The sequence below is a fragment of the Anabrus simplex genome, chromosome 1 (assembly GCF_040414725.1).
Source record: "Anabrus simplex isolate iqAnaSimp1 chromosome 1, ASM4041472v1, whole genome shotgun sequence".
NCBI lineage: Eukaryota > Metazoa > Arthropoda > Insecta > Orthoptera > Tettigoniidae > Anabrus > Anabrus simplex.
In genome coordinates, this window is record NC_090265.1 from 1091447998 (window position 1) to 1091463611 (window position 15614).

The window sequence follows — 15614 nt, forward strand, 5'->3', positions numbered from 1 at the left end:
GCTCTCTAACCTCTGGTCTCTGAGTGACATTCTACCTGAGACAATAGATCCCGATAACATTAAAGATCTTTGGAAGAAGGCTAAAGCCAATCTTGAAGTGTCTCATGAAAAGGTTAGGGAAAGATATGATCGTGGACGGAGACCCACCCATTTGAAGGTAGGGGACCAGGTGATGGTCAAGAATTTTGTTCCCGCGGGCAAGCTTTCCCCCAGATTTTATGGGCCGTGTATCATTCTAGATTTCCTTACGCCGGTTACGTTGTTATTAAGTAATCCAGCCACCGAGAGGATATTTAGGGTTCACCTGTCACAGGTGAAACCGGTGTAATTTCTGTGTTAACTTGCTTCATATAATTTTGAAAGAAATATGAAGGTTATATTTTGTTTGAGGGGTTTCACTCGTAAGGCCTTCTGCCCTTGGAATCTGTTTCCTTTGTGTGTAATTATTTTTTGTAAACCTCCCCCGATCAGTTGAACTGCCATCCTGTCCTTACCATGGCCATTACCACGCTCCCGTCTTCTGCTAACATAACACCCAGTGGCTTATACGTGACATGAATATCTTCACGCCGCTGGCCCCTCAACCTCTCCACAAGCTTGTGCCCTCAAAACTAAATGATGATGGTCCAACAAAATTCTGCCGCCGAGCTTTAATGTTTCAGTGACCCCGCAGCAGCGCGGCGCCGTACCGCTCCTGAGGCAGGGTACGGGCCCGCCCTTCCCCAGTGAGGCTAACCTGTGTACGGCGAGCCGGAGTCCTCCTTCCGGCCAAGGCTGATGTGCGGCGCACAACCTGTAACTGGCCCGCGACCTGCATGTTCGCCGCGGGCGCGGCGTGCTTCAACTCCACTACTCCTCTCATAGTGCGGGCGAGCGGTATCTCAGGGTACTTGAGGGGTCCGAGCGGCCTTCTCTGAACTCAAGCAGCGGCGGCTGGTCTGGCCGTTAAACTTATCAACGTTTAAAGTACATATCCAGCTATATGGACATTCCAGTTCAACATTACTACCTTTGTTTTGGATTTTTACTGCAATATCTGGTGGACTTAGAAAATGTTTCCTCTACTTTAAAAAACTAAAAGTTTCCTTCTGAATTCAACTTCTAAAAGCATAAAGACATTACTTCAACAGTTACTACAAGAATTTTGAAACTGGATCCAATCATTTTAAGAAAATTTGTTGGAAAATACTTCTGCAATTAACTTCCATATCAACATCATAGCTTGGACCTTATGTTGAAATAAAAGTTTATGTTCTTCTGTGTTACCCCTTGGAGGGACCTTTGGGGGGGGGGGAGGTCTGTACCGGGCGGTACACCTCCACGTCGCTAATTCAAACTTTGCGCCAGTTGAAACTCCCCTACTGGAGGAAGTCTGAACTTTATCTAAGGTGTTAATTTTCAAGTTTCTCAGAAGATGTCACTACTTGGAAATTTTGAAGTTTCTGAACTGGGTCGTTTTCGATGTATTTTTGTTTGGCCTGTAGTAAGTGTGAACTTTCTCTTCTAGAGGACACTACTGAAGAACTACAATGGTGCACCCTAGTGCGAAGTGAAAGAACTGTTTTTTGGAGAAAATTTGAATTCATAAGTTTGTTCTTTGTTAAATTTCTTGCAGTCATGGTTTAAGTTGGCAATATTAACCCTTTCTTTCCTCTTGTTTTGAATTTAGTCAATCCCGAATTTCTTTAGTTAATTTATGACCAATCAGGTGTATCTTCCCCAAAGGGGATATGTTGCTTAACCCTAGCCAATAAAATGATTGTAGGCGGGTGTTCTCATTCCTGAAACGCCTCGAACATTCCGCGAGAGTATATAAACTGCTGATGTTCGGGTCTCCGCGCCACTCCAGTAACATCTTTTGGTGTGTAAAATACATAGCAGGGGGCGGGAAGCGCCTCTTTCTTCGGGCAGCAGTTCAACGACAAGGTAATGGCCGTTTAATAACTTCTTTTCTTGCTAGCTCAGCAGTTTAACTCTCGGGGCAGGTCCGATGCTTTTCCACCATGTAACCTTTCCTTAAAATGTAAAGACTCTTAGTATCTATTCTCTCTTAAGCTACATATTGGGATAGAGAGTGCTTAACCCTCTCGAGCTCCCACTCATATTGCATTGAGGTGAACTTACTTTTCACAACCGGTTCTTCCTTAACGTAATGTAAATTGTTTCATTCTAAAGTCACCTCTTTAGTATGGGATTAGCCCTTGCATTAGCGGCCTAGAGCCAGATTAGGTTTTAAACAAAATGTATTAGGAATGCAGATCGCCTCCTCTCAAATTGGTATTTTAGAGGCCATGTAATTAACCTTTTCTCTCTTAATAGGCCTCAGTAGGTTGGGTATTTTACCCCTGTGTTTATGTCCTTAGAGGACAACTTGAAGGTGGAGTTTGGTGTGGCCTTTTATAGGCTTAAACGTTGAGAGCGGTTTGCTCTTTTTGAAATTTGGTTCTGCGTGCCTCGAGGAGGCTTTACTGTGTAATTTGGAGCAAGTGCTCCTGGGCATGAATGGGGTTTTCTGCCCCTCTGTTGAAACTTGTTTTGGGGTAAAGTTGGGCTAGTTGCCCAAGAATTGCGAGTTCGGGGCTCGAAGCCCAAATCCTGTAAATACTGTAATTGTACTTTTGTTGCCTTGCTACTCTGTACCTGCCATGCTTGTTATTTCTTGATTTTGCAAAGAAAATATAACCTTGTTAAATTTTAAATTAACTTTAATTTCGTAGCCTGAGACCTGTTCACCCCCGCACCTTCTTTCACCTCTGCTGTTCCACAGATACCTCGGAACAATAACAATAATAATAATAATAATAATAATAATAATAATAAAAATAATAACCTTGTATCTGACCTGAATTTATACTACCTTCATTAAATCGGCATAAAATTATCCGACCAAATTAATTAATTTAAATTAAATAAAATGAGCTAACAAAAAGGTATTTAAACTATCACAAACAAACAAATTTACTTTAACAGGGCCCTAGCTAGTGTTGGTTGGGGGGGACATTCGCATCTCGGCACGATGAATTACCTCTTCACACACATGATGATGCAGCCAGGTCCTAAACTTTATCATGTAGCAAAGACTACTACTTTACATTAAAATCGAGTACTTCATCTATCCAAATTTATCTTATTCACAATCTTTTACCAAAGATCCTAGCGTCATCTCTACCTGACTCCCCTTTGTATAGTCTTTCCAGATGACAGAGCTCCTTCCTTACCTGGACAAAATTCACTACATTCTTCCTCCCCTTTCCTTCGATAGTACTCGGCAAACAAAGATACGTCCATGCACATACAGTTGACATAACAGGGAGAGAAATTAATCCTATATTCCTAACTTGCTTCCTTCCCAGACAACTTCAAATGATTAAAATTAAAAGGAAACTACAGACCACTCTACGCGTTCTACTTTAATTATTCAATATAAAACATCCTACGCTATTCCTACATCGCGCTTGAAAATAAACAAACATACGATGAAATCAAGGAAAAGTTTAATGAAGTAAGCAAAGATCTAATGAAGAAAATGACATCCTGGAGACACAACTTCAGCAAGCAGACATATTGACGAAAGGCCTGGAAAAATCTGCAACCAGAAGAACTACAAATAACACCAACACAACGGGAGACACCGCAACCACAACAACTGAGGCTACCAACTTGAACGCAGACAATGAAGTAGTACAAGAAAACACGAAAGACCTCAAAAAGGAAGAAAGCCCATTAGTACGGAAGGAAACAGGTCAACAATCACAACCACCCCTCCAAATCATAATGACACACCAAGCAACGATATAAACACAGGAGCAGACTATCCCGCAAGAAGACCACCTCAGCAGGGATCAGGGGGCATAGAGAAAGGCAAATTAAGAGAAGCCCGAAAACTGCCTGGATCTACATAGGAAGATTGGACACAGACATATCAGAGCAAGACATAAAATATCACCTACTAAACAACGGCATCACCAAAATCATTGGATGCAAACAACTACCTACACACGGCATAAATAAAGCATTCAAGGTAGGAATACCCATGGAGGACCGGGAAACAACCTTCAACCCAGACTTCTGGCCAAATGATGCAACATTCCGCACTTATCGATTTCGAAAACACTTCTAACAAAGAACAAGAAGAATGGCAAATCTCCAGGGAAAGGAATTGGCCATCCTATTATGGAATGTAGAAGGATTGAAAAATACAATCAATAGAGCACCAGAAGATATATGGGTAGGAAAAGGAATAATAATAGCCACAGAAACATTCCTGACAGAACCACTTGGCATTCCAGGATACTATACGGCACAGTCATACGCAAAACATAAGCCCAGAGGCACACCAGAAGGGGGCATCTCCATCATGTTTAAACCAACCCTACGATCAATCAAAGAAATATTGAAGGAAGAAAACAAAGTGATTGTAAAAGCTACAAACCTATCCATAATCGGGATGTACATTGCATATGGCACATCCATAGATTATACAGAAGAACAACTGTCAGAGGCAATAGCTCAAGTTAGTTCAGATAAAAACGTAATACTAGCAGGGGATTTCAACTGCAGTCTAGACAAACCCAACTACAAAACAATTGTGATGCTAAACATCTTACGAGAAGGGTTCTGCCTTATTAATAAGCCACATGAAAAAACCTACGTCGCCTATAATGGCACAAGCACGATAGACCTAGTTTTCTACCGAGGAGAGGACATCGCCATCAAAAGTCAGAAAGCCCTATGGCAAACATCCAACACGCCGTTGACTAAGCACATCGCTATCCATACTAATTTTCTACTGCTAAGAATCAACAATGCTACATCAAACACGAAAATGCGAACAACCTCGTGGAAACAGAACATACACACACTAACCAACAACATGAAATCCCTCAAAGACACAAAAAGACACTTAGAAGAAAATAATATCAACCTTGCAATGTCTACCATTCACAGCGCTAAAACAGCAGCGACGATCCCGATTAAACCAAGAAAAGCAAAACCATGGTTTGATAATGAGTGTTACCAGCAGCAAAAACCGTCACTAGCTGCTCTCCAACAGGCAAGACTCGGTAATAACAGAGAGCGACTAGAAGAATACGCGAGAGAAAGGAAAGCCTACAAACTACTCCTGAAGGACATCAAGGCCCAATGGGTAAAAGAATGGGCACTACTGGAAGCTGAAGAAGCACGCAAGAACCCTTACATAGCACTTAAAAAGAAAATCCAACAGAAACCCTAGAGAAGTTCCTATGGAGACCTGGGAAAGACATTTCTACCGGATATTAAACATGTCAAACTTGAACTTGTCACATGATATCAGACCACCCTGTAACGAGGAAAATACCACCCCATTCACTAAAGCAGAGGTGGAAGCTGTAATAAACTCTACAAAAGACAATAAGGCAGCTGGACCCAACGGAATCTACAATGAAATGCTGAAAGACTCGGTGGAAATACTAATGGACCTATGGGCTGATTTCTTTAATAAATGCACGGCACATGACTGGAGAAAATCAACGATCAAGGTCCTGTATAAGGGGAAAGGAGAAGAAAACGATCCATATTCATATAGAGGAATAGCCTTACACAGTAATATATTCAAAGTATACTCCAAATTACTCACCAGAAACTCACTGCATCGGTAGACTCACTAGTTCCCGACCAGCAGTTCGGATTCAGAGAAGGAAGGTCGACATTTCATGCCATAAACAACCTGCTACATGATATCCATGAAACACTAAGACACCCCAAAGGTAAACATCACACTATCTTCATTGACTACACCAAAGCCTTTGACTTACTAAGCAGGACGAAGCTGCTACAAAAGTTAGAAAACATGATGGGAGAAAACCATGTCATCACAGAAACGATTAGCAACATTCTGGCCTACAACAAAATATAAATCAAGGATAGAGTCTCAACATCAAGAGAAATAGTACAAACAAACGGAGTACTACAGGGAGACCCGATGAGCCCTATCTTATTCAAGATTGCCATGGCAGACATCGGGAAAACCACGTCGGTCTCACTGTACTTATCTGCAGATGACATGGTCATAAGCTCACCAAACAAGGTCGAATGATAGGAAACGCTGAACAACATACATACTTGGGCAAAGGAAGACGAACTCAAAATTAACCAGAACAAGACGGTATACATGGTATTCAGAAAAGGAGGAAAAGCTGCAGCCACAGATAGAATGACACTGGTTGGGGAAGAAATAGAGCTAGTAAACTCGTACAAATACCGTACTTTGGAATCGCCCTACAGACAACATGCAACTCATTCAGGAAACACGTAAAAGAAAGAGCAACTTCCGCAATCAGGGGAATCTACAGCGTAAAGAATATTACCTCTCTTATTCAACATTTATTCTGAGGCAATATTTAACGAGGTGTCGTTGGAGGAAAACAGCGGATAGTTATAAATGGACAGACAATTAACAATATCAGGTACGCAGATGATACTGTTGTCATAGCAAATGACTTACCTATGCTCCAACGCATGATAGACAAATTAGTCCAGCGCAGTGAAGAGTTTGGCCTGCTTGTCAATGCTTCCAAGACCAAAGTTGTAGTCTTCTCTAAAAGAAAAATTCAAGCGACCCTGTCAATAAAAGGCAGTAAGATTGAACAAGTATCCTCCTTCAAATACTTGGGTACCGGTACTGTGCAAGATGAGGAATGTGATTCCAAGGGAGAGATAAAATCTAGAATAGAACAGGCCAGGAGACAATTTTTCAGCATGAAACAGCTATTTACAAAATCGGATCTAAGTGTGCAAATAAGAATGCAAATGATTCGGTGCTAAGTATTTTTCATTTCTCTCTTTGGATGTGAAAGCTGGACCCTTGACCAAAATATAGAAAAAAGAATTGATGCTTTTGAAATGTATTTATATCGCCGCCTACTCCGAATACGTTGGGTGCTAAAAATTTCAAATGACGAAGTCCTTCATCGCATGAAGAAACACAAAGAACTATTACTTTGATTTCATTTGATTTATTATTTTTCTCCAGATCTACAGTGACAATACCCATTTGATCCGTTAAAAGAGAAAAATAACAATGTCCAGCCTAAGCCAAAATTCACACTGTATGTACTGTACAGAAAAAATGAAAGTAATACACGAAATGAACAGAAAATGAATAGAACAATTTAGTAATACAATGATACTACTTGAACATGGCATGAATCTCCTCGGATACTCCGGAAACGTGATGCCCCAAATGAAGGTCACCACGGTAGTCATCCTCGGCCTCTTCATGTCACGTCCAACTTCTCTCCTGAATATTTCTATTGTTATCCCAGAATATGCAATTTAAGCGGTATTATTAATGTCACAGACCTTCGTACCCCTGCTGAGTAAACACGCAAACCTTTGCACATTCCATTCCTCCTACATTTCCTCTACTTGACTCCCTCTGGGTTGCTGATTCCATACTTCCGTTGCACTCACATTCTGCTACTACGTACTCTGCTCACGTTGCAACTTTATCACTACACTACTTATCTGTTCCTGCTCGTCTTATTCAACCATGCTTAATCTAATTTAAATAATCATCTACAATCGACTTTGCTTACCGATCTACCATTAACTAATAAATCACTTACCAATACCATTTAAACTGCGCTGTCTCTCTCATCATCCATCCATCACCACCTTTCATACTTAACACTTCAATTCCAGTCCTCAATTACTTTACATTTATAATACACATTAAGATACCTTCACCTGAATAAATGCCATCTAAACTTCGCTACCTTTCTTATCATCCATCTATCGAACTCCACAAACCATCCATCTTATTCCGGGCCACATTTACTTCAACAATTAGAATACACATACAGACACCACCACTCGAATATATACCATCTAAACTTCGTTACCTCTCCTCATTTCCATCCATCATCTAAACTTCTCTACCTCTCTTATCATCCATCTATCGAACTCCACAATTCATCCATCTTATACCTAAAGACACCATCACTTGAATAAATACCATACAATTACAATACACTTAAAAACACCTTATCACCTCGTTACCTCTCTTATCCTTCATCCATACATACAGACACCATCACTTGACTAAATACCATCTAAACTTCGCTACCTCTCTTTTCATCAATACCATTTAAACTTCGTTACATCTCTTATTATCCATCCCTCATCATCGCCTTTCATTCTTAACACTTCAAATCCAGTCCTCATATCATCACTTGAATAAATACCATATAATTACAGTACACTACAATACACATACAGACACCATTCCTTAACCATTACAATACACATACAGACGCCATCGCTTGAATAAATACCATCTAAACTTCATCCAACATACAATATACATACAGACACCATTACTTAATCCATCCATCTTATATCTAAAAACGCCATCACTTGTATCTACTGCAGATTGCCTTTTTTGCTTCTTGTCACTATGCCTTCGTCCAATTTGTTCTTCTTAGCCCACATCTCTCTTAGGCTCAAACTTCTCCCTTTCGCCAGGGCACCTCTTGTTTCTTCTTCCTGCCTCCTAGCCGTATTTTCTTCTCTCACACAGGCCTCCGTCCTCAGCTCCTTAATTAATGCCTTGGTCTCTCTGGTTTCCTTCCTTATCTCCCTCCTCATCTCAGCCGCTACCTCCCTGGCTCCTTCTTCGATCGAATTGAAAATAGCATTCACGTCTTCCTCTGTCAAGTTAATTTTTTCTTGCTGCGAGTTAGGATGCAGTGCCTTATTTTCTTTGGCGCTTTCTTTGTCTCCATGTCCTTCTTCACCCACTTTACTGTTCACTTGCCTATCATCACCGCTATTCACTACACTTCTCTCTTTTTCTTCATCTTGTTTTATCTTCGTTTCTAGGTCTATCAATCTATTCACAGACGAGGTTCTGCTCCAGTTGCTGCTTGAAACCACTACATCTTGTCCTCTGATAACTGCTCTCAACCCTTGTAGTCTAGCACGTATCATATGTTTTTCAAATTTTTTTCATTCCTGATCGTTTCAGCTCCTACGTCCCTCTTAACCCATATTTTTCCCCTCTGCATATTACCCGCATTTCTAACCACAATATCCGCCATCAACGTAGAAAATAGTTGTACCTTGATAGGCCTGTTGCCTCTAAGTCTTCCCACTCTCTGCACATCGTCTATATCTACTTGACTAAAATTTTCATTTTCCCCTGAATTAGGTCCACTACTTTATAAATTCTAAGCACTTTGTCCTCACTCTTCTCCTCAGGCACTCCATATATAAAGAGGCATTTCTTCCTTCGATTTAGAGTGTTGGCTTCCACTTCTGCTTTCAGTTTCAGCGTCTCCTCTTCTAAGCGACCTATTCTCTCCCTTAATGCTGCAACTTCTTCAGTATTTTTTCTCACTTGCGATGTTGTGTCGTCTGCCCTTTCTCGGAACCATCCCTTCATTTTTTCAAATTCCCTCGTTTGCTCTTGGATCATATTTTTGAGTTGCTCAAAGGGGCAGACTTCTGCGACCACCTCTTTTACAATTGTTCTAATTGCTTCCATGTCTTCCCGGCTCATATTTCCGCTGGAAGCCGGATCTGGGTTCAGCTCGACCCCCCCAAACCATAGCAATATTATTATAACCGCCGCTGCTAGCATTAATTTTCCTTTCGTTTCCATTTCCTTATTACACCCTCCTTGTTTCATTTCTTCTTTCTTTTTCCTTCCCTGCCATCCTCCTATGGTCGCTCTGTATTGCTCCACACCAATCATTGCCAGCAAACTCCTCACTACCTTCCTGCACTCAGCACCTGCACTCCTTTCTCCCACTCCTGGGACCTTCCACTCCGTACGTCTGCACTCGTCAGTGGCTTAGGCTGAACTGGTGAACTATTACTTACTGTAAAAAAAAGAAAAACCCAATATCTAGGGCACATTATGTAAGGTGAGAAGTACCAACCATTACAACTCATCATTGAAAGTAAAATACAGGGGAAAAGGTCTGTTGGCAGGAAGAGGAATTCATGGCTGAAGGACATCCGAAGAAGGCACAACTGCACTTCAGAAGATGCTTTCCATGCTGCAACATCACATCCGGAGCTGGCTATGTGGACCGCCAACCTCCGCTACGAGAAGGCGCCTCAAGAAGATCACTACAAACAGCCATTACCCTTTTCCATGAGAAAATAAGCCCAGTCCTAACATACGGTCTAGAAGTAATATGGGAAAAATTATCCCTGACAGACTTAATGACCATAGAGAAAGTGAAAGCCCGATATTTAAAAAGAGCATTAGGAGTAGCAAAAACGGCCCCATCCAGACTTGTTTACGAACTAGCAAAAGAGACATTCTATATAGAGGACCTACGACTCCAGTTATTCCTGCCATACACCAAGCCAGCGAAGACATTTATCGAGATTAGAGAAAAGAGACGACGAGAAATATCCCTAGACTTCTATGCAACAGACGCTATGATAGACAGATGGGTGAACGAAAACCAGAAATTAAGGAACATACTCATCAGACTGGCAATCCATGGATTTTACCATAAAATCTGCCAGAACAAAAAATACCACGAATCATCCAAAACCTGTGTATGCGCACTGTGTAACCAACTCTGTGACAGGTACCACTTAACCATATGTAATAAGAGGCAAAAGTCTATTTTTTGAGTATAGCAAGACATAACTGTGCACACTTAAAAGGAACCACACAGTTAAACGAGTATAATAGGGAGAAATGAGGACGGATAAAACTGAATACTACATATTGAATATTATAATTAGATACTATTATACAGAATAAGCTCCTAAGGAAGTGTAATATATGTCATGCATGTACCGATTTGGTCATTCGGCTGCAATAAATTATTTAATTTTGTTCTCTTGGCTACTTTGTCAACCCATAAAAGCTCTCTGACTTGATGATAAAATGTTGTACCTTTACTTATTCTCTTACCAATTCCAGGATTGATTTCATTACTTCCATTAATAATGCTACCCAGATCTGTAAACTATTCTACATTCTCTAACCGTTCTCCGTCTATGCTCACTTGGCTTCTCTTTTTCTCTTTTCCACAGTGCACGACTACATTTTTCTTTTTACTAATTACCATTCCAAACTCCTTCAGATTTTCATTCCAAATGTCCAGTCTTCTTTGTACTTCCTTTTCTCCCCCTTCCCCAAATCACCACATCATCTGTAAATACCAAAGCATTCACTTCATTCCTACTGATACTCGGTTCTACACGTTTTATGATTTTATGTATCAATATAATAAACAATAAAGGCGACAATGCACTTTCTTACTTGAGATTTTTTTTGTATAAAATGTTTCAGAGCTTTTCTCTCAACTGTATCATAAGTTTCTCAACTCCAAAAATACGAAGATACGAATACTCTATAACATTGTAAGGAATTATTTCCTTCATCACCAAAATATCGGCAAACACAAGCAGTGGTCATATGAAATTGAATACGGGGACTGATGTACAACAACCTGTCGAGAGAACTGGAGCAAACTCAGGCATTTTAGATTATACGTTCCACTCCTGCGTAGTGATGGTTGCATATGCAGCACGGCGCATCTTTCTCTGTATCCTTTATAATTATGTTATACTGCATCAAAATAGACCTCGGTAGAAATGAACGCCCTAGTCGCTTGTTGACACGTATTTACGGAATGAAGAAGGCACGTGGTTGGCCATTCGCATACTCGGCACAGACAACATTCAGCTCCGTCTACATGTAGGCCTACGACACGCTGTTCACCACACAATGCGGGGATAACCCTCTCGAGATCTCTCAAAATTTCTCGCGAGAAACAATGCCTGTGCTAGTCTCGAGAAATCTCAAGACCTTGTTTCAGACTGCCCATCACTAGTATGTTCAACGTCTTGAAGGGGCTCACGTTTCAGAGGCAAATACAAGTGCACCGTGCAAAGCGCCTGACTGTTCCTCCTGGCAAAGGGATTGTGGTGAGAGATTTGGCCACCAATGGTGCTGACAAGAATGATGAGGAAAGTAAAAAGACTGAAGTAACTTCAGAAGAAGAATCAACTTGATGAATATTGAATTTTCACGACCACATTGTAATCGAAAGCGACTTTCAACCTATTAGGTCGTGTTACGTACATTTAGTACGTGATGAAAAGATGTTAACTACAGAACAAAAATGGCCAACCAGACACCAGTGGGATCCGAACCCACAACCTCCCGACCTAATAGGTTGAAAGTCGCTTTCGATTACAATGTGGTCGTGAAAATTCAATATTCATTGACTTGGCCCTCAACGGGCAACTTAAACGCACTCTACAGTGTGATGGTAGTAGTACCAGACCTGTAGCTTAGATCCTTTCCAACAGAACAAAGATGGCCTAGGCCACCATAGCTCAATTGGTAGAGCAACCGACGCGAAATCGGGAGGTTGTGGGTTCGGATCCCACTGGTGTCTGGTTGGCCATTTTTGTTCTGTAGTTAACATCTCTTCATCACGTACTAAATGTACGTAACACGACCTAATAGGTTGAAAGTCACTTTCGATAAGAATCAACTTCATCAGGAAGAGACAATTCGAGTTTCGAGGCGAGCGAAACATGTCACGCCATCTCCACTGTAAACCTCTAGCTTCTCATGAGATGGGGAAGATGAGTTGTCTATACATTTTTTCTCGTTACATTTCTGATGAAGAAAAGGATTTGGCGTTTCATTGGCCAAACGAGGAAAATTAGTCTGGGCATATAAGCAAATTTTCTGACGAAGAGGATCATGGCTGGCACAACATATTTTGTAATCCAGACAATTCAGATGTAATGGAAATTCAAGAGGAGCAAACTGAGAGAAAACTTACACCAGCATTCTGCAAACAAGTGTAGTTCGTTTTCTCTGATATAAAACATATTGATGTGGAGTAGAAAGTTACTATGTTATTGTGTAGAAAAATTGTGATTGGTGCCTCTTAAATGTAACATTTTTATCTGTTTAATCTATTTAATATATCTGACATACTTAACATGGTTTTATTATGTTTTACTATTAGCAATATTAATACCGTATTTACCCGAATAATCCCCGCATCCGCATTTTAGGAAGGCTCATTTTGAAAAAAAAATGAAATGAACTAAAATTCCTTCCATCGAAAGAGTAACGTAGGCATAAAGAAACATTTCATATTACTCTGCACGGTCCACGTGGTCTTTACGCAAATATGAATTTTTATTTATTTATTTAGTCTGATCCAGGACACCCTACATTTGCCATAAGACACAGAATAATACACAATAACAATTTTGAGGGAAGATAAAAAAGATTAATGTTTTAAAAAAATGATAGGTTACAATTAACCATGTTAAATGGCATGAACTTATAAATGCTGACGAAGAATCGAAACGGAGTATTTGATGAGTGAGACGACTATCTCATCTTGTAGGCTTCTCACTAGTTTATATTTTTGTCGCCATGTGACGAAAGATTTGGGAATTGTTCCCCTCGCGCCAAAGAAAAGTCTAGTCACCGTAATTTTTTTAAGGTTATACGACTCAAGAAAGAAAGGGATGGTTGGATTATAGATATCCTTTTTCTCATTGTCTACGTCAGTCGGCTGAGAGGCTGAAGATTCAAAGCGTACCGTAGGATCAATAATTTCTGCTTCGTTCCTCCGTCTGTCAATCGCTATAATATCAATCCTGCGAGTGCTGCCTCCTTCGGCGAGGCAGTGGACTTCTTCGTATACTTCTAGATTTTTGAGACGAAGAGCATTAGCAATCAGGTTTCTGATGATGTTATGGCGTTTGATCTTAAGCAGTTCTCCTTGAGGGCAAATCTCCAGCACATGTGGTAAGGTTTCATACTCACTGCAGTGGCCTGTGCTGGTAGAACGTCCCGGCAGAGTACGTAATAGTGCAACCATCGCGGTCTTCTTCAACATCTCCCTCCATTCCGAACAAGTTAAACCATCTGTTCCGGTAACCCAAGAATTAGCAGCAGGAACTTGAGCAAATAACTCAACACCTCTTCCTTTTTGTGGATATGCACACCAAGCTTCAAATTCAGGTGTTCTAAGTATATCGCGCAGTTGTCTATCAGATTTCGTTGATGTCTCTTCATTGAGTTGAAGTTCAGATAGGCAGCGAGTTTTTATTGCTGTGAAATTTCGAACAGTATTTACGTGCGAATCATTCACAGCTTCTAGCTTAAGATTGATGTTCAGCTGTTGAAGGTACGCTTCCCAAGTAGCGCGCATTAGTGCTAACCCTTTATATTTGTGGCTCGAATAGATCATACTTGTCGGTGTGTCACTCGGAAGTTGTAGAATTTCTTTAAGTGCGCTTCTGATCATGTTGTCGGCTTTTAACAGACTTGATTTGGGAATTTTCTCAACCGAAACAGTCTGGAAGGGGTATATCAGTGTAGGGCCAATAAACTGATTTATTACAGTCAATTTTTGATGCGGTTGGAGTAAGTGAGTCCTGGTAATCTGATCTAAGTTAGCTTTCAATTTTTCAAGTACCTGATGTTCATTGAAGACTAAAGTCTGTCTGAAAGTTGCCCCTAAATATATTATTTCTTCACTATCATTTATACTTCTAATGTTTCCAGAGACCGTCACGATATCATCAGAATGAAGTTTACCATTTTCTATAATAATGACATTCGATTTGTCTGCATTTATATGCAAACCTATTTCTTGAAGCAGATTTATGACAGAAGTGACTAGGATTGAAGCTGCTGCTTGGTCATTAGCTATGATCACCAGATCGTCGGCAAAGCATAGGGATGTTAAAGGTACAGTGTTAGGACTCAATTGAAAACCATACATTTCTGATACTTTGATGTCTGTGAGTTCATCAAGGATGTGGTTTATACCCCAGTTAAATAAGAAAGGTGAAATGGGATCTCCTTGCATCACTCCACATTTGATGTTTATCTTATCTGTATGACCAGGAGCAGTTTGAACTTGTGTTGTGTTTTCTGTGAGAAGGTTGACTAGTAACTTCTTAATGGATCTGGGTAGTATAGAGTTCTCTATTGTCGCCTTTAAGTGATTGTGTCCAATACTATCGAACGCTTTGCTGATGTCGAGGAATACTACGCAGCCTGAAATCTTTTTTCATTACAGCTGTTCGTAAAATGCCATCAACAATATTCACGTTAATGAAAGAGCCAGGGGTCATGACAAAACCTCTTTGGAACTGGTTCAAAGGGATGTACTCCCTTACAATTTTATCAAGGATCTTACTTAACATGCGCCGAATAATGGAGCAAATACTAATCGGTCTCCATTTGGACAGATCATTCTCTTCACCGCCTTTATGTATAAGAACAGTCCTCGCTGCCTTAAGAACCTCAGGAATATACCCACTTTCAAATATTCTTCTGATGATATGGGCTAAAATATTAGCAGCAAGTGGATCATAAACAGATTTCAATAAAACCTTATCCGGACCTGGGCTAGTGTCAATTGCTATGCTCTTGGTAATAGAGAAAACTAACTCTTGAGATATTGAAATTGTATCATCTAAGGTTTCATTCGTATAATCAATATAGGAGTCTCTCATGCAATCATTAGGAGTTTCAAATCTGTTGCTAAAATATCCTTCAACATCTTTCTCTAGTTTCAAATCATTAGTTCTTTTGCCACTTAAAATTTTTC